This window comes from Chiloscyllium plagiosum, chromosome 30 (genome assembly GCF_004010195.1).
Source record: "Chiloscyllium plagiosum isolate BGI_BamShark_2017 chromosome 30, ASM401019v2, whole genome shotgun sequence".
Taxonomy (NCBI): Eukaryota; Metazoa; Chordata; class Chondrichthyes; order Orectolobiformes; family Hemiscylliidae; genus Chiloscyllium; species Chiloscyllium plagiosum.
This window is the reverse complement of record NC_057739.1, coordinates 6,168,982-6,190,353: the sequence shown is the minus strand read 5'-3', so window position 1 is coordinate 6,190,353 and position 21,372 is coordinate 6,168,982. Positions and strand designations below refer to the sequence as shown.

Genomic DNA, 21,372 nt, shown 5'->3' with positions numbered 1-21,372 from the left:
AAGGCTTCCTTTGCAAAGACACATTTCAGCAGGAGATGTGTGACCGTCTCAACTATACCACAGCCACTTTGAGGGCAGCATGCAGTAGTGCACAAAGTCTGGGCATACTTGGTGCTTTTTGGAAAGTTCAGGTGATGAGGCATTTTGCCAAATAACTTTAACAATCTGCTCAAGAAACAACCTGACAGGATCCACTCTCTCCTTTTCCCACAGGGTCTCAAGAATACTATGTGCTGGCCACTTCCTGATGGACTTGTGATCAAAAGTGCTTTTCTTTGCAAATTTCTCCATGAAGGACGGGTGATACGGCTAGGTCCAACTACATTGGAATGGTCCACGGCATTGAGGCCAGACCTATCCTTCACAACACAAGGGATAGGTAGAACCTCAGTACGAAGTGACACTTACTGTTTACATAACGAGGGTCTACAGATGGCTTTTTGCAGCCACACACAAAAGTGGCCATCAGGATGAGGGTGATACTGCTTACGTTCTTACCCCCACACCCCCCACCTTATCCATAGTTTTGTATGTGGTCTGCCTGCAGACATAGTCCATCTTAGACCTCCAAATGAAGTGGAAGATGGTTCAGTTAACTGCAACAACAACAAATACAACAACAGAGAGTGCCTCACACTTGATGACCAGGACTTTACATGCAATGGAAATGGACCAGTGTTCCCAAAAGCCCAATATGTACCTCACTTTAGTGATACACACTTCCTAAGATTTTGCACATACCCCAGCTCCTCCGAACCATATTGATTTGCACTATCAGCAGTCTCTCTCCCCAGCACTCAAATACCCCTCTCACTACTGTATAAATGCCACCTCCTCCACTCTTCATGTCAGCTCTGATGAAGAGTCATTTAGATTCAAACCGTTAGTTTGTTCTCTCTCCATGGATGCTGCCTGACCCGCTGTAATTTCCAGCATTTTTTGGTTTTAGTACAGATTCCAGCATCTGTAGTAAGTTGCTCCTTCAGGCAATCTGTCCTGATGGTGAAGGGGATAAAGGATCAGTTGGCTCAGTTCCCAAAGAACATGACCTCGTTCTTGTCTTGATTTAACTTGGGTCCTAAGATTTCACATAGCACCAAATATTATCATTGAAATTCAATACAGGTAGTTCTGGTATAATGCACGTTTTGGCAGTGCAATTTAGCTATAACGTCGCTGAAGAATTAGGGAACGGTATTTTAGAAACGCTTACCTCTGTTGGCAATAGTGCGATTCCTACAGGGATCAGTTTGCGCACTTCGTTCAGCGCATGTGCGGATGTGCACAATGAAATCTCTGTGCTGTTCTGCACATGCATCGGTATTCTTGTGTTCTGCGCATGCTCCAGTGTCTGCGCATGCATAATGTTGAAATTTGTCTTCATGCCATCCTGCGCATGCGCCAAACTCTCTGTGCTGTCCTGTGCATGCACTTTGTGTGCTCCGGTCTTCATGCCGATCTGCACATTCGCCAAAGTCTCTGTGCCATCCTGCGCATGTGCTTTGTGAGCTCCGGTCTTCGTGCCATCCTGCGCATGCGCCAAAGTCTCTGTGCTGTCCTGCGCATGTGCTTTGTGAGCTCCAGTCTTCATGCTGTTCTGCGCATTCGCCAATGTCAGCTGCCAAGAGAGCAGCTTTCTGTGAGATGTAATACAGGGGTACCTCAATTATCCAAAGGAGATCTTGAGGTCCCGATAGAAACATTACATCAAAGACGTGTTTCCAACAGGGATCACATCTTTTGTTTACAGTGATCAAACAGGCACCATCTCCAAATAACTGACCTCCCGCCCTCTCTCTCTCCCCACACTTACCCTGGAATTCTACAGAGGGGTGTACCCTAACCCGCTTCCCAGGAATGCTCTCTCCGACATTGTCCTGTGCAGGGTAAACATAGAACCTGTCAAACATTTGCAGTAAAAAGTTGTGTGTGGCTGTGGCTCTGTCTGTGTGCGGCCCATTTCCTGAACAGGGAGCAGACTTTAAAACTCCAAGCCCCAGAGGAAAGGCATTTAATCAATTTTCCAAATAATTGATTTTCAGAACGAAATAGTGCCCACCCATCTCATTCAGATAATCGAGTTTCCACTGTATATAGAGAGCAGCTTTCTTACATTTTCAAATGTATTCTGGTAGATTACTTTTGTATTTTTAATAAATATGGTTTCAACCTTCCTTCAGGCTGTGCTTTACTTTGTATTACTCTTTTGGGTGATTTTTGAGTGATCGTGAGTGATATTTTTTGCTGGTCTGCCCCAACCCCATTATTTCTAGTAAGCAATTTTCTATTAAGTGAGGTTTCACTGGAACGCAACTATGGCATAATAGGTAAACTACCTGTACATACTACTTTAGTACATTATCAGGATGGTCACATTGATAATCATACTCTGGATTTGCAGATGCCGGTGTTGGACTGAGGTGTACAAAAGTTAAAAATCACATCAGGTTATAGTCCAACAGGTTTAATTGGAAGCACACTAGCTTTCGGAGTGTCGCTCCTTCATCAGGTGGTAGTGGAGGGCTCAATCCTAACACACAGAATTTACAGCAGAAATTTACAATGTGATGTAACTGAAATTATACATTGAAAAATTGATTGTCTGTTAAGCCTTTCATCTGTTAGAATACCATGGTATTCTAACAGATGTATAATTTCAGTTACATCACACTGTAAATTTCTGCTATAAATTCTGTGTGTTAGGATTGAGCCCTCCACTATCACCTGATGAAGGAGCGGCGCTCCAAAAGCTATTGTGCTTCCAATTAAACCTGTTGGACTATAACCTGGTGTTGTGTGATTTTTAACATAATCTTACTTAGTAGACATGTATCAAAGCCTGCTTACACAGTATCACAACTGGTAACACTGGGAAAGAGTGCAACCTCTTCACAAATGCAGCCCCCACAAGTTCAGCTCAAGGATGATCAGCAACCTTGTAGAAAAGGAAGAATTTCAGATGACACAGCTAACGTGAAATTATTTTGACTTAGCCAGTTCTTAAGGACAGGAAATGCTGCATCCCTCTACTTGAATTATCAGCACATTTGTGAAAGCAATTTCAGTGGTTGCATTTTCACTTCTAGGTCAGATGACTGTAGGATTAAATTCCATTCAGGGACTTCAGCCCATAGACCAGAGGGAGTGCTGCATGTTGGAGATGCAATCTTTCAGATGAAACAGTAAACTGAGGTCAGACTTCACAGAATTAAGGGATCTCGCAGCACAACTTTGAAAAAGGATGGGTGAACTCACCTCAATATTAGGCAAAATACATCCCTCAAGTAATATTATTAAAAACTGATTTACTTACCATTTTTACTTATTATTTTACTTATCATTAATCTGTAGAAGTTTGCTATATGCAAATCAGCTTCTGCATTATTTGTATCATAATCGGCGACTACATTTCCAAATTTCTTAAACGCCATAAGGACATAAAGGACACAAGAATAGGGTCCCTTAAAGATCAACAAGACTGTCCATATGTGGAACGACAGGAGGTAGGTGAGATTCTAAACGAGTACTTTGTGTCAGTATTTACTGTGGAAAAAGACATGGAACCTAGGGAACTTGGGAAAATAAATAGTGATGTCTTGAAAAGTGACTATAATACAGAAGAGGAGCTGGAGGTATTAAAACACATAAAGATAGATAAATTCCTGGCACCTGATCAGATGTATGCCAGATCTTTGTGGGAAACAAGAGAAGAGATTGCTGGGCTCCTTGCTGCGATATTTGTATCATTGACAGCCACAGGTGAGGTGTCGGAAGACTGGAGGTTTGCTAACGTGGTGCCACTATTTAAGAAAGATGGTAAGAAAAAGCCAGGGAACTATAGACCAGCAAGCCTGAGGTCTGTGGTGGGTAAATTGTTGGAAGAGATTCTGATGGACAACATTTACATACATTTGGATAGGCAAGGATTGATTACAGATAGTCAACACGGCTTTGTGCATATGAGATTATGTCTCACTAACTTTGATTGAGTTTTTTTCAAGAGGTGACTAAGAAGATTGATGAAGGCTGGCAGTAGACATTGTCAATTTGGTCTTCGACTGGTTAGCAAGGTTAGATCATATGGAATCCTGGAGATAGCTAATTGGATACAAAATTGGTTTGAAATTAGAAGACAGAGTATAGTGGTAGAGGGTTGCTTTTCGGACTGGAAACCTGTGACTAGCAGTATGCTGCAAGGATCAATGCTGAATCCACTTTTAGCCATTTACATAAATGATGTAGATGTGAATATAGGAGGAATGGTAAGTAAATTCACAGATTACACCAGAATTGGTAGCAGACAGTGAAGAAGATTATCTCAGAGGACAATAGGACATTTTCACTGTACTCAGATACATGTGGCTACAATAAATCAAATCAGATGGCCATATGGGGCCAAGGACTGGCAGGTGGGGTTTAATTTAGATAAATGTGAGGTGTTGAAGTTTGGTAAGGCAAACCAGAGCATGACTTACACAGTTAATGGTAAGGCCCTGGAGTGCGTGCTGGACAAACAGACCCAGTGGTGCAGGTGCATAGTTCCTTGAAAGTGGAACTGCAGGTAGACAGTGGTGAAGGTGTTTGGCATGCTTGCCTTCGTTGATCAGTGCACTGAGTATAGAAGTTGGGAGGTCATTTTACAGCTGTACAGAACATTGGTTAAGCCACTTCTGGAATATTGCATTAAAATCTGGTCTCCCTGCTATAGGAAAGATGTTGTGAAACTTGAAAGGTTGCAAGGATATTGCCAACATTGGGGGTGGTTTGAGCTATAGGTAGAGGCTGAATAGGCTGGGGCTATTTTCCCTGGAGCATTCAAGGCTGAGGAGTGACCTTATAGAAAGTTTATAAAATTATGAGGGGCATGGATAGGGGCAATAGCCAAGGTGTTTTACTCAGGGTAGGGGAATCCAAAACTGGAAGGCATAGGTTTAAGATGAGAGGGGAGAGATTTTAAAAAGACCTGAGGGGTAACTTTTTCATGCAGAGTGTGGTACATGTATAGAACGAGCTGCCAGAGGAAGTGGTGGAGATGGGCACAATTACAACATTTACAAATAATCTGGATGGGTATATGAATAGTAAGGCTTAGAGGAATTTGGGCCAAATTCTGGCAAATGGGACTAGATTAGTTTAAGATATCTGGTCGGCATGGATGAGTTGGGCGGCAGGATTTGTTTCCGTGCCATATAATCTATGACTCTATAACACAATGAACATCCTGAGAAATAAATTGTAGTTTCTCCTTTCTTGATGATGTAGGATATGCAATGCTGGAAAATATGAGCCAGTGTGGAAACTTCAGGTAACTTGAAGTATCTTTGATGACTGCATGCGCAGGAAATGTCCCGGCTGTTTGAGCTCAAGCTCAAGATTTCTGAGGGCAATTAGAGTCACTGCACAGGATCATGGAGCATGAGAGTTCCCACACAGGCAATATTCTACAGGCTTCCAAATAATGTGAGACAGATAGACTAAAAATTCTGCAGACTACGGAGTTGTGCACTTGAACTTTAAATTGTCCAGATATCAATTGGGACAGTGTTAGATAGGTTAAAGTGAAAGAAGGTGGAGAAATTTATTTAAAAAGTGACAAAAACATCCTTTATCAGTTTAACTGGAAAGCTGACATTGCTGGATCTGAAGCTGGGGAATGATATAGGCCAAATATATTTTCCCTGCTATTCTCTAATATTACCATATAGCGTGTTTTAGATTAGTAATCAAGAAAACCAAGGAACAGTCTAACTGCAAATAATGAAAGGGAAACAAATTAGAGTAAATTGGAACCAAGGATTGATAGGAATAAGTGCCACTGAACATGGTGATTTTAAAGAGATTTTCAGGCATTGGCTAGATACATTGCTAGTAGGCCAAAATGTCGGGGAACTAAAGTCAGGACTTTTAGATTAGATTCCCTACAGCGTGGAAACAGGCTCTTTGGCCCAACAAGTCCCTCCAAAGGGTAACCCACCCAGTCCCATTTCCCTCTGATTAATACACTTAACGCTATGGGCAATTTAGCATGGCCAATTCACCTGACATGCACACCTTTGGACCGTGGCGGGAAACTGGAGCAAACCCACACAGACACAGGGAGAATGAGCAAACTCCACACAGACAGTGGCCCAAGGCTGGAATTAAACCTGGGAGGAGAAAGTGAGGGCTGCAGATGCTGGAGATCAGAGCTGAAAATGTGTTGCTGGAAAAGCGCAGCAGGTCAGGCAGCATCCAGGGAACAGGATGTTCCTTTGATGCTGCCTGACCTGCTGTGCTTTTCCAATTAAACCTGGGACCCTGGTATTGTGAGGCAGCAGTGCTAACCACTGCGCCACCTGTTGGATGATATGTGATGTACAGAATATGATGGGACAAAAATAGGTGAATTCTTAAACTGAGCACCAAGCCAATTACAACAGTTTATGGGAGAAAGTAAAAACAAAAACAAGAATGGCAAAAAGGAAATAAGAGAACAGAATGACAGTGCCCCTTCAAACCCCTATACATCTTTTACAAAGTTGAATGAGTGTATGGTCACTTTAAGAGAGAGGTGCCTTTTCTGAGCTGAGAGATTGTGGCAGCAGATTGTCTGTGATTAAGTGACAGGAGCAGAGAGTGCTGCAATTGATAAAATGGCCGTGGACTGCCTAAGACCAGCAAGGTACACAAAACAGCACGGGAACGGTATCTGGAGGCACCCAGAAGGAAGGGCAGGCTGTAGCGGAGCAGATGGCAGACAGCGAGGAGATGCAGCAGCCGATCCAAGCTCCTTCAAGACAGATGGAGGAAATGGAAGAGGAGAGTACAAAGGAGGCAGAGGATTGGATTACTGTCAAAAGCAGGAAGAGGATACCTCACCAGGCCCCCAAAGCCACCCAGCAAAGGGGGAAGCAACACCTACACGACGAGGATATAGGCAGCTCTTCCGACGGTGAGGACGGGCGCAAGGAGGGTCGTCACCAGAGGAAGAAACAGAGCGCCGTGGGGAAAACGGAGGGCAGCACCGCCCAAACAGGAAAAGACGATCCCTCTGAGGGGATGGGTAAAGACCTCCCCCCACCTGGTGAGAACCAAGAGGTACCCACCGGCCCACAGCTCCAGGTAACTGGGAGCAGCGGTCCTGTGACAGTCCCGCTGTCAGATGGAGAACTGGACTGTGCAGACCCTGGGCCCAACCCGAAGAGACCAGAGCGGGGAAATGGCTCCAGTGTGGAGCCGGACAGCTACCTCAGCCCTAAGAAGGTCTAGCAGTTTGCCGTCACCAATGGGATGCACACAGCTACCCCAGAGGGGCAAGACCAGCAGCAAACGGACACTGGCAACCTCGTAAACTGTTAAAATGGGGTTAAAAATTACCAGCATCAATGTGCGTAGCATCAAATCGGCTACGCGATGTGTATCTACGATGGCCTTCCTGGCCAATGTTAAAGCCGACGTCCTGTTTCTGCAGGAGTGTGGGATACCGCACCTCAGCAGCTACAGGAGATGGTCGAGCTTGTGGGCCCATGGGCCGTCAGTTTGGTCGGGGGGCAACGATAGCCGCGCCTCCGGCCTGAGTATCCTGTTGCGAGGTTAAGGAGATGGTGGGCGGGCGCCTCCTCGTCACCAATGTCATGTACAGGAATGCTCCCCTGAGACTGATTAATGTGTACGCCCCAGTGGGTAAGATTGAACAGTTGGCCGTCCTGCAGCCACTGTTGCTGGCTACGTCCAGGCCGGTCATTCTGGCTGGAGACTTCAACTGTACTATTGATGCAGATGGACGATCCAGTGGGGAGGAAAGTAAACTGGATGCCACGTCCAGAGCCCTGATGGACACAGTAAAAGATGCCAAGCTGCACGATGTCTTCAGCACCCTTGCAGATGGAGCGAGCATAGATACACCTGGTCACGGGCATACTATCCACTCAAGGATAGATTACGTGTTTGTGTCCCGAACGCTCTTGATCAGATCCACCGACGTCAAGCTGGTGTTCTTCTCTGACCACTGCCTCCTGCTGGCCGACTGTCACCTACAGGACGAGCGGTGGGCTGGTAAGGGAACGTGGAAGCTGAATACAAAGCTGTTGACCCTGGGAAACATTGAGGAGTTCAAGAGGGACTACGCAGGTTAGAGAACCATGAAGCCCCTCTTTGAGTCCCCAGCAGACTGGTGGGAAACAGTAAAAGGGAACATCAAGAGGTTCTTCATCCTCAAAGGTGTTCAGGTGAGAGAGAGGCGGGGAAATCTGTCCCAGCTCCAGGAAAGTATGCAGAACCTGCTCCTGCTGCAGACAATGGGGGTCAATGTCACAGAGGACCTCAAGGAGGTGAAGGGCCAGCAAGCCTCGCTCTTTGCCTCGGAGGCCTCCAAGATAATCTTCCAGTCCAGGGTCCGCTCGGTGGAACAGGACGAGGTGTGCTCATGTTTCTTCTTCCAGAAGGTGCACAAAGAGAGCTCCGTGCTCAGCAGCCTGAAGGAAGAAGATGGCTCGATAACGTCATCTCTCGCTGACGTCATGAGGATCAGCAAATCCTTCTATGCCAGTCTGTATGACGCGAAGCCAACCAACAGCGTGGCCTCCCAGTCGTTCCTGTCCTCGATCACGGAGGTCTTAGACGACAGAGCAAGGGAGAGGCTGGACCAGCCGCTATCGCTGGACGAGCTGACCAAGGCCATCGAGTCCTTCGAAAAGAGTAAAACTCCTGGAAGCGACGGCTTACCAGTCGAGCTCTATTCCGCTCTGTGGGACTTGATTGGCCAGGACCTGCTGGAGGTGTATGTCAGTATGCTTCGGGCAGGTACCATGAGTGATTCCATGAGAAAAGGCATCATCACCCTCATCTACACGGAAGGGGGAGAGGGAGGAAATCAGAAATTGGAGTCCAATCTCACTATTGAATGCGGATTACAAAATTCTGTCAAAGGTTATCGCCAACCGGGTCAGGTCTCCTCTGGGGTCGGTGATTCACCCTGACCAAACCTGTGCTGTACCGGGCAGGAAGATCGCTGAGAGTCTCACACTCCTCGGGGTACGATCGCCTACGTGCAGGACAGAGGGTTGGACACCTGCCTCATCAGCCTGGACCAAGAGAATGCATTTGACAGGATATCACACACTTATATGAGAGATGTTCTCTCCAAAATCGGCTTTGGGGAGGGAATCTGCAATTGGATCAGACTGCTCTGCATCAACATTGTCAGCGCAGTCTCAATCAATGGGTGGGATTCAGATAGCTTCCCAGTCAGATTTGGAGTTAGGCAGCACTGTCTTCCCTCTCCTGCCTTGTTTGTGTGTTGCATAGAGCCATTTGCCGAGTCCATCAGGAAGGATGCGAGCCTGAAAGGGGTGACTATTCCTGGCAGCGGGGGCCTGCAGATTAAGGCCTCCCTGTACATGGATGACGTCGCCATTTTCTGCTCAGATCCGCTGTCCGTGCACAGACTCATGTGCATATGTGACCAGTTTGAACGGCCTCAGGGGCCAAGGTAAACTGAGGCAAGAGTGAGGCCATGCTCTTCGGGAACTGAGCCAACCAGAGTGAGGCCATGCTCTTCGGGAACTGAGCCAACCAATCCTCGATCTCCTTCACCATCAGCACCGACCACCTGAAGGTGCTGGGTATTTGGTTCGGGGGGACTGGGGTGTGGGCCAAGTCTTGGGAAGAGCGTATCAGCAAAGTGAAGCAGAAACTGGGCAGATGGAAGCTACAGTCGCTCTCCTTCATGGGAAAAAACCTGATCATCAGGTGTGAGGCACTGTCATTGCTGTTATACGTGGCACAGGTCTGGCCTATTCCCAGAACCTGTGCTACTGCAGTCACCCGGGCCATCTTCCAATATATATGGAGATCAAAGATGGACCGGGTCCAAAGGGACTCGATGTATAAAGATCTGGGCAACGAGAGAAAAAATACACCCAATGCCACCCTCACCCTGATGGCCACCTTTGTGTGTGGCTGCATCAAGCTGTGCGTGGATCCCCGGTACGCAAACACCAAGTGTCACTACGTACTGAGGTACTACCTGTCCCCGGTGTTGCGAAGGATGGGCCTGGCCTCGCTGCTGCAGAACGCTCCGAGTAGTTGCACCGTTCCATATCACCTATCCTTTGTGGAGAAGTTTATGAAGAAAAACACCTTTGACCACAAGTCCATCAGGAAGTGGTCAGCACATAGTGTCCTTGAGACCCTTCAGGAAAAGGAGAGGGCAGATCCTATCGAACGGTTTTGGTGGGTTGTTCTTTGGAGGGTCGGTCTGGACTTGGGCCAAAAGGCCTGTTTCTACACTGGGGATTCTTTTTTAAAAAAGAGAAATGTAATTGGGGATAGTATAGTTCGGGACATAGACACTGTTCTCTGTGACCTAGATCGTGAGTCCTGAAGGATCTACTGCCTACTAGGTGCTCTGGTTCTGGATATCTGATCAGGGCTGCAGAGGAACCTTGAGTGGGAGGGTAAAGATCCAGTAGTCGTGGTCCATGTAGGTACCAACAACCTAGATAAAACTAGACAGAGGTTCTGCTAAGGGAGTATGAACAGCTCGGAGCTAAAATTAAAATGTAGAACCAAAAAGGTGGTAGTCTCTTGATTACCACCTGATCCGTGAGCTAATTGGCACAGGGTCACTAAGATTAGTGTGGGAGAAATGGGTTTGAATTCATGAGACACTGGTACCAGTACTGGGGAAGAAGGGACCTGCTCCAATGGGATGGTCTTCATCTGAATCATGCTGGGACCAGAGACCCAACAAATAGCATAACTAGGGCTGTAGGTAAGGATTTAAACTAAGTAGAGGGGGGACGATTCAGTTGTAGGAGAAATTAGAAAACCCAAATTAAAGGAGTCCAAGTTAGATGGATGGTTACCAGACAAAGGTGAGGGACAGAGCAGGTGAAATCTTTATGCACAAAGAATTACAAAAAAGTAGGGAAATCTACCGATACAACAAACTTAAAAGCTTTGTATCTAAATGCACAAAGCATTGAAAACAAAATTAATGAGTTAATGGCACAAATAGAAATAAAAGGGTATAATTTGGTAGCTATTCCTGAGACATGGTTATAACGTGTGGAAATTAAATATCCAAGGGTACTCATATTTCAGCAGGATTAGACTGAAAGGAAAGGAGGTGATGTAGCTTTGGTGGTGAAGGAAGGGATCAATACTGTAATGAGAAATGACATAAGCACAGGAGATCAAGATGTGAAATCTGTCTAGTAGAAATAAGATATAGCAAGTTAGGAAGTGCTTGTACGAGTAAACTATAGGTCCCCAAACACTAATTCTGCACTGGGGCACAGTGTAAACCAGGAAATATTAAAGGCTTGCAAGAAAAGTACAGCAATAAACATGGGTGATTTTGACATGCACGTTGGAAGAATTAAATTGGCAAGGATAGTCTGGAGGCAGAGTGCATTGAATATATTAAAGATTGTTTCTTAGAACAGTATGTTGTGGAACCAACCAGGGAGCAGGCTACTCTGCATTTGGTATTGTAATGGAAAGAGTCATTGATGACATCACAGTTAAGGATCTTCTAGGGAATAGTGACCATACTATGATAAAATTAAAAATTTAGTTCAGGAGTGAGAAAGTGAATCCCACAGTAGAGTATTGGAATTAAGCAAAGGAAATTACATAGGCACATGGACAGACTTGGTCTCAGGTAGATTGGGCAGGAAGGCGAAAAGTTAAGATGGCAGATGTTTAAGGAGCTACTCAGTCCCTCACTTAAAATACTTCCCAGTGATTTTTAAAAGATGGTAGTGGGTGGGGGAACTTAGTCCCTTACTTAAAATACTTCCCAGTGATTTTTGAAAGATGGTAGTGGGGGGGGGGGGGGGGGTTAAAAAAAATCCATACCTCAACAATGACGTCAAGAAGAATACAAGTCAAAAACTGAGGTATACCATATTGCAAATGCCAATGGCAGGCTGGAAGATTGGGAAACTTTCAAACATAAACCAAGGGATACTAAAAAAAATTGGATAAGGTAAGTTACAAAAGAGAACTAGTGCAAGATATTAAAAAGGATAGCAAAAGCTTCTATTGGTTCATAAAAGGAAAGAGTTGCTAAGGTAATGTTGATCCCTTGGAAGATGAAGCTGGATAGTTAATAGTGGGAATACTGAAATGGCAAAGATGCAAAATCAATACTTCACTTCCATTTTCAGGGTAAAGGAAAACAGTACCATTTCTATTGAATGGGCAAGTCAGAGGCTATGATGGACCAGGCAAGACCGCCTCAAAACATTTTAAGAGGGTAGCCCAGATCCTAATTTTTCCAGTTGTTTTAAGCAAACGCGAGGTAGATATTTCAGGTGTGATACAGCTGGTCACACCACCATTTTAGTTAAAACAGTGAACTTAGTCACAGACTATTAAATGAAACACTAAGAAAGGAAAATAGAATTTAGAATAACTAGTCGAAAACCCAATCAACACAATATTCCCGGCAACCTAAAGACGTGTTCTGATTTCCTGCAAAATCCCATAAGCATGCCCCTTGGCAAAAAAGGTACATTCAAACGTAGGTTATTCCAGAACAGATAGATTGCAAAGAGGATCAGCCAGGGATCATTGGCTGAAACCTGGCTCTTTTTTTTTTCTGAGCAGCTTTTCAGGCTCCCCAGCTAAAACTAAACCAAACCAGAAAAATCCCTGAACTGAACTGGCCACTCCCTTTCATTGTACAGGTGTTTTTTTTTTAAATCTAAAAGACTTTTCTTTTACTGATTACTGTGTTAAGCTAGTTTAAGGAGCAGCATTGTTGCACTATAGAAAGGGTAGAACTTAAGAGTAATTAGCATCAAAAGGGAAAAGGTACTCTGCAAGCTACTAGGATTGAGGGCAGACAAGTCCCCCAGACTTGATGGCCTACATCCTAGGGTAAAATCTTCCAAAATTCCCTAGCCACAGGGAAAGTTCCATTGGATTGGAAAAATAGTAACTAGATTAGATTACTTACAGTGTGGAAACAGGCCCTTCAGCCCAACAAATCCACACCAACCCACAACCCACCCATTCCCCTACATTTACCCCTTTACCTAACACTATGGGCAATTTAACATGGCCAATTCACCTAACCTACACATCTTTGGACTGTGGGAGGAAACCGGAGCACCCGGAGAAAACCCACGCAGACACGGGGAGAATGTGCAAACTCCACACAGTCAGTTGCCTGAGTCGGGAATTGAACCCGGGTCTCTGGGGCTGTGAGGCAGCAGTGCTAACCACTGTGCCACCGTGCCGCCCTTCCTCAAAAAGAAGGGAGGCAATATACAGGGAAACTACAGACTAGTTAGCTTAAGATCTATTGTTAGGAAAGTGTTAGAATCAATTATCAAGGAAGCAATATCAACACATTTGTAAAGTCAAAACACTATCCATCAGAGTCAGCATAGTTTATGAAAGGCAAATCCTGTTTGACTAATTTGCTAGAGTTCTTCAAAGACGTAACAAGCGAAGTGGATAATGCAGATCTTTTGGATGAAATATATTTGTACTTCCAGAAGGCACTTAAGATGCTGCACAAAAGATTAATTCATAAAGCTGGATCATCTGGATAATTTATTATATTGGCTAGGTGACTGTCTTCTGTCCATCAGTCATAGTTAGGATAAATGGGTTTTTTTCTGGATGGCAAGATGTAACTAGTGGGGTACCATGGAGTTCAGTCCTTAGACCCCACTAGCTACAATCTAAATTAACAACTTGGGTTCAAGGATAGAAAGCTCTATCGCCAAATTTACGGATGACAAAAATGGGCAGGATGGTAAATTGAATGAGGAAATAATAACAAGGTTAGGAGAGTGGACCAAAACGTGGCAGATGGAGTTTAATATGGATAAGTGAGGTCATGCATTTTGGTTGGGGAAAAATAGGAAGGCGACCTATTATCTAAACGGGGAGAGAGTATCTTTGTTCATGAGTCACAGAAAACTAGCATGCAGGTACAACAGATCAAGAAAGCTAATGGAATGTTGGCTTTTATAGCTAAAGAAATAGAATATTGAGTTAAGGACATATTGTTGCAACTATACAAGGCAGTGGTGGGACCACACCTGAAGTATTGGGCAGTTTTGGTCCCCTTGTATGAGGAAAGAAGGAGGCAGTTTAGAGGAGGTTCACTAGATTGATCCCAGAGATGAGGAGTTTGTCATATGAAGAGAGATTGACCAGTTTAGTGCTATACTCTCTGGAATTCAGAGAATGAGGGGAGATCAGGTTGAGGTAATCAAGATGATAAAAGATAGGGATAAAATACATATGGAGTGGAATCTTCCATTTGTGTGGTTTTCTAGGACAAGAGGTCAGTCTCACGGGTAGCAAATTTGGAAGAGTTGAGGAGAAACTACTTCCCCCAGTGGGTTGTGAATTTGTGAAATTTGCTACCCCAAATCAACTGGTCAAAGCTGAAGCAGTGAGTAAATTTAAGGAGGAGTTAGATAGATTTTTAATTGGTTATGGGGAGAAGGCAGGAGAATGGGGATGAGGAGCATATCAACCACGATCAATTGGCAGAGCAGATACAATGGACCAAATGACCTAATTCTGCTCCTATATCCTATGAATTTAGATGCAGGTTATTCTCCCTTGTGGCAGAGTCTTGGACCACAGGATATAATCTTAGCTAAAGGGTCACCCTTTTAAGACAGATGAGGAGGAATCTTTTCTCCCAAAGGGTAGTGAATTTGTGGAATTTATCATAGCACAGAGCTGGGCAAGATTGGGTCATTAAGGATATTCAAGGCTGAGATAGAAAGTTTTTTTTTTACTCAGTAAATATATAAAGAATTATGGGAAAAAGGCAGAAAAGTGAAGCTAAGGATTATCAGATCCTCAACTACGATCACATTCATCCTGATGGGATGAATAGCCTGCTTCTGCTCCTATGTCTTATGGTCTTAAGTCAGAATAGTGTGTGACTTGGAAGACAAACTTGCAAATGGTGACGTTCCCATGAATCTGCTGCATTTGATAGAGATTATAAATTTGGAAGGTGCTTACTGGAGAAGCCTTACAAAGTTGCTACAATGTATCTTGATGATGCTAACATTGCTGGCTACAGCATTTGTACATGGCTTAACACTGTACATTGGTGATAAAGGTGTGAATATTGAACATGGCGAATAAGGGTGCCAATTAAATGAACTGCTTTGACCTGCCTGGTGTCAAGCTTCTTGAATGTTATTGAAGTTTCACTCATGCTGATTATTAAATTTGAGGATCATGGAATAGCTGAATCAAGTGTTGCCTTATATTTTTTTTAAAATTGGTCTTAAGGACATAGACGTGGTAAATGGTTGACTTTTCACACTGAAATATGGTAGGCAGTTATCGTCTTCAAGGTTCATTTCCAGAATCATTGATTTTCACTATATATTAGAATGGATATTGGAATATAAAACAATATTGAAAACATTTCCAAAGACGCTAAACTTGAAAGTAAGGCAGACAGCGAGGATGTCAACTGCAATAGGATACAGAGTCGAACAGTGTGGTGCTGGAAAAGCACAGCCAGTCAGGCAGCAGCCAAGGAGCAGGAGAGTCGATGTTTCAAACGTAAGCTCTTCAACAGGAATGAAGGGGTGGCCAAAGGGGACTGAGATAAACGGGAGGGGTTGGGGCTGGGTGGAAGGTAGCTGAGAATGCAATAGGTAGTTGAAGGTGGGGGTGAAGGTGATAGGTCGGAGAGGAAGGTGGAGCGGATAGGTGGGAAGGAAGATGGACAATTCAAGAAGGAGGTGCCAAGTTGGAAGGCTGGATCTGGGATAAGGTGGGGGGGAGAGGAAGTGAGGAAACTGATGAAATCCACATTGATCCTGTGTGGTTGGAGGGTCCGAAGGCAGAAGATGAGGCATTCTTCCTCCAGGCAATGAGTGGCTAGAGTTTGACGTGGAGGAGGCCCAGGATTTGCATATTCTTTGCATGGAGGGGGAGTTAAAGTATCCAGCCACTGGGTGGTGGGGTCGTTTAATGAAGGCGTCCCAAAGATGTTCTCTGAAACATTCTGCAAGTTGGCGTCATGTCTCCCTAGTGTAGAAGAAACCATATCAGGAGCAAGAGACACAGTAGATGATGTGTGTGGAAGTACAAATAAATTTCTGTTGGAAGGATCCTTTGGGGCCTTGGATGGCGGTGAGGGGGGAGGTGAGGGCGCAGGTTTTAGCCTTCTTGCAGTGGCAGGGGAAAGTGCTGGGAGTGGAGGGTGGATTGGTGGGGGGCATGGACCTAACATGGGAGTCACAGAGGGAATGGTCTCTCTGGAACACAAATAGTGGTGGAGAGGGAAATATATCCCTGCTGATGGGGTCTGTTTGTAGGTGGCTGAAATAGCAGAGTATGATGCGATGTTTCTGGAGATTGGTGGGGTGAAGGTGAGGACTGGGGGAGGGGGGAGGTTCTGTATTTGTTGCGATTGGTGGGGTCCAAGGCGGGGATATGAGAAGTGGAGGAGATGCGCTGGAGGGTATCGTTGACCATGTGGGAGGGCAACTTGCAGTCTTTGAAGAAGGTGTTTGTGAATTTAAAGTCCAACCTCCTCGTGTGAGTATGAGGTGGCGCCGATACAGTCATCAATGTAGCCGAGGAAAAGGTGGTGTATGGTGCCAGTGTAGCTGCAGAAGATGGACTGTTCCACGTACCCAACGAAGAAGCAGGCAAAGCTGGGGCCCATGTGAGTGCCCATGGCTACACCTTTGGTCTGGTCAAAATAAGATACAGATAGGATTCAGAATGGACAAATAATGAATGAGACAGAATTCATTAGAGAAATGTGAAGTGATGCAGTTTGGAGAAGAAAGGAATTTTACACTTGGCAGGAAAAGAAGCACCGAGAGAATTTAATGGATATTGAGAGAATGATTGATTATCAAATGATATGGGATCTTTAGACTTCATAAGCAGAGCTTTGAGGACAAAAACAGGAAGTTACACCAAACCTTTATTGAGCTGTGGTTAGGCCCACTACTATAGAATTGCATCAATTTCCAGTCAACACACTTTTTAGAAAGGAGGGTACTTCACAGGGTGTAAAGGAAATAAAACAATGGTTCCAGGAATGAGGAGTTTTAGCTACAAAGTTAGAGAAGCTAGAAACATGGGAGATTGAGGAAAACTGATAGCAGTGCACAAGATTATTAAATATTTGAATAAGATAAAGTTATCTGATAGTACAAAGCTTAAGGTGTAGGGCATGAAGATAAAGGATGAGAAGAGCTATTTTACAAAGTAATGGTAATAACCTGGAATTTGCCACTCAAGGGTGATAAAGCAATGAGAATCAGTGATTTTCTAAAGAAAATTGTATGGAACCTGAAGAAAAGCTGGCATACACTCAATGGGCAAAATTACCTTCTGTGATGTAATGACTATAGTTTGTCTTAATTGAAATATTATAAAATGACATACAAACCACAAAGTGAACACAACATTTCAAACAGGAAACAGTAGTGACTTTCAGATGACCGAGAGATCTGATGAAACTGTGGAAGGATGAGGTTCAGTCTCATTCATGACAATGTTTGTCTTATCATGCTGCTGCCAGGACAAGTTTTTATTTCCACCACCTGGTTAAAATATTACTTTCTTGTTTTAAAGCCCACATTTTCATGAGAAAGCTGGGATTTAAAATGTGATCCAAAAGTTCTCAGCTAAAAACATAGTATAAAAATTAATATCTTGGTATGCTTTAAAAGCCATTAAACTGGTATGTGAGGTGGAAACGAACTGACAATGAGAAAATAACAGGAACCATTTATGTCCTGAGCATGCAATGTTTTAATATTGTGCATTTCATATAGAAAACTGAGTTAGATTTTACTGTACTAGTATATTGTGGTAGTCAAATGATTCACAGTGGTTACAGTAACAGGACACTGTGGGAACAATAGGTGCAAAACACACAGGCAAACTGCTGATTACAGGGATGATAGACTGGGGAAAGAAATGATATAGAGATCCAACAGTATGGAATAGCAGAATATGGGGGAGATATTGGGGGGTTGATGTCTAATCCAGAGTTGGATACTAATGCCTGGTTCATTTTTGGGTCTCAACCCTAGGCTGCATCTGCATTGCTCTCATGCTTTATTCTAATGTAGTTACCCTAATTGGACCACTAGCGAGTTTGGTGCGCAATTAAAATGCTGCCAATGTAAGCACTACTGCTGTTAGGCAGTAGTGTGGGAAAAATTTAAATAAAAAGAGAAAGAAAAGAAAAAAAATATAAAAAATATGCTGGCAGGTGTCACAAACTGATGGCAGAGCACAGGTTGTAAAATCAGACAGCAACCAGGGGCTTGCTACTGATTTGTTGTCTACAGAAGGCAAGACCTGAAGGTGAGGAGCTTCACAGTACAGAGAAATGGCCAACTCAACATTCCAAAGTCACTGGTCAATGCAAACAGCTTTCACCAGGCTCCAAGGAATATTCACTTCTTATAAACTCGGATTCTTTTGTCAGAACACTTAATTCTTAAATGGAATTTTAAAAAGTAAAACTAAATACAGCTTCCCAGTTCAGTAGCTTCAGAGCACTCAGCTTTCTGCCTGAAATCTGAGTCAAAACCAGTTCAATTTTCAATTTATCCTAACATGTCTCAACCTTAAACTTTCAAATCACTTTACCTACTTTAGCTTACTTTCATCTTACTCTTCTATTAACAACAAACTGGTGTTGAGACCACCACTGCTTTTCTTTATTCTTCTCATTTTTGGTTTGGAACTTTGACAGCTTGTTTTGGAAGGAAGGAGAGAGCAAACAAAGTAAAGTTAATTTGAATGTTTCCTGTGGGAACAATGGATGAATTGGGTGCCCATTGCCTACTGAAGTCTAGGTGTGTGGATCCTTTACAGGAAATCCAGATACAACCTCCATAAGGCTATTAACAGGCGCCAAGATGCAAGACCAGACTAGGTTAGAGATCTAAACTAATCACATGGACACCTGCCATTGATGGCAAAGCTTACATGGCATGTTGGCTCAGTGGTTAGCACTATAGCCTCTCAGTACCAGGGCCCTTGGTTTGATTCCACCCTCTGGTGACTGTCAGTTACATATTCTTCCTAATTCTGCGTGAGTTTCCTCTGGGCATTAAGGTTTCTTCCCAGACTCCAAAAATATGCAATTTAGGTGGACTGGCCATGCTAAATTACACATGGTGTTCAGGGATGTGTAGGTCAGGTGCAATTTGCCATGGGAAATGCAGGGTTACACGGATAGAGGCTGGGTAGGATGCTCTTTGGAGGGTCAGTCTGGATTCGTTGTGCTGGATAGCCCGTTTCTACACTGCAGGGAATGTATTTTAAAAATATTGGCTACAAAGTGAAGCTGAACAGAATAACAGACAAGAATAGACCCCTCCCTGATATGCTTAATGTATTCTATGCTCATGTTGAATAGAAGGTCAGTGAAACCATGCACTGTCAGCCTCTCCTTATTTTGATCTGAAGTCCCCACCTGCTTCAAGATGACCACCATCATCCCGGTACCAAGGAATAGTCATGCAATGTGCCTCAATGACTCCCACCTGGTAGCTTGAACTCCATAATTATGAAGTGCTTCAAGAGGTTTTCATGGCTCATGTCAACTCTAGCCTCCCAGGCTGCCTTGGTCCCTTGCAATTCACCTATCCTTGCAACAGATTTACAGTAGGCATTATCTCCCTGGCCTTACATTCATTCCTGGAACATCAAGGATATCTACATCAGCCTCCTACTTACTGACCATAGCTCTGCCTTCAACACCATAATTCCAATGAATTTGTTTCCAAACTCCATGACCTAAGTCTCTGTTCCATCCTCTGCAACTGAATTGACTTCCTCAACTACAAACCACAATCAGTGAGAATAGACAACACCTCTTTCACAATACTCAACACTGACATCCCACAAGTTGCATACTCAGCCCCTTACTATACTCCCTGTACACTCATGACTATGTGGCCAAATGTCATCCTAACTCCATCTACAAGTTCACTGATGACACCACCATTGTAAGTCAGATCTCAAACATTGACAGACAAACAGAGAGAGTGTTTGGTGGCATGGTGTCAAGATAACAATCTCTCCCTCAATGTCAGCAAAACAAAAGAGCTGGTCATTGACTTCAGGAAGCAAGTTGGAGGGTACGCCCCTGTCTTCATCAATGGCACTAAGGTGCAGATGATCAACAGTGTCAAGTATCTAGGAGCGATGACCACCAACAAGCTGTCATGGTCCACCCATGATGATGCTACCGTCAAGAAAGCACAATGTTAAACTTTATTTTAAAGTGTTTTCTAAATTTTGGCGTCAACTTAATGTGCAGGCTCAGCTGCCCAAACGGAAAGGCTGGGAGACGAGATGTTCTAAACCATACACGTAACAATTGGCTGTTAAATTTGGCTGAATTTGGCTGTTGTTTTGACAACAATTCAAATTTAACCAATTAATTTAAATGATGCCCAGGATACTAAAACCCAATTGAGTTTGAATTTATTGTATTGACAATATTGGATCAATGCAAGGGAACGATGTTGGAAGTATAAAAACGCAAGCCTTTTGAAAATTGGGCAGAGCAACTGCCACTGATCAGAGCAACTGCTGTACAGCTGGAGAGCTACGTGTCCATCTAATAAGTTGCTCTCAAAGAAATAAGAAGGCACCATCTCCATCAAAAGGTATGTTTTCCTACATAAGCAGTAAAAAGAAAGAAGACAACCAGAGAGATCAGCATATGGAAGATTGAAGACAGCAGATCTGTCAGCCCTCAGAGGAGGCAGAGACAGTGTGAACTTGAGATTAAGTTAATGCAATGTCTAATAATTGTGTTACTGGAACAGCATGTTAATAGGATTGTGTTCACTTCAGGGAATCAGTGTTTGGTTTGTTAATAGTGTTTAGTGTTTAGAGTTAGGAAAATAAATTGTTATTTTTCTTTGAATAGTAAAGTTGAGAGTTCTCTGTCACTCACTCACATTTTAACAGATTATGAAGCAAGGCGAGCTTCTGGGTGATTGGTTTAATTAATAGAGGGGTTCGACCTCCATGTCGTAACAACAATGCTTCTACTTTTTCAGGAGACTAAGGAAATTTGTCATATCCATAAAGACTCTTACCAATTTTTTATAGATGTATCATAGAAAACAGTCTATCCGGATGCATCACGGCTTGATATGGCAACTGTTGTGCCCAGTACCGTAAGAAACTACAGAGTCGTGAACACACCCACTTCATCATGCAAACCAACTTTCGATCCATTGACTCCATTTATATTTCTCACTGCCTTGGGAAGGCAACTAACATAATCAAAGACCCCTTCCACCCTGGTTATAATCTCTTCCAAATGCTTTAGTTGGGCAGAAAATACAAATGCTTAAACACATGTACCAAGAGATACAAGAACAG

The 21,372-nt window shown here is 43.7% G+C and overlaps 1 long non-coding RNA gene across 1 annotated transcript in view; it reads right to left on the bottom strand.

Moving 5' to 3' along the window:
- Positions 1-21,372, bottom strand: part of LOC122564645 — a 52,644-nt gene that overhangs the window by 16,865 nt on the left and 14,407 nt on the right. The window lies entirely within an intron of this gene.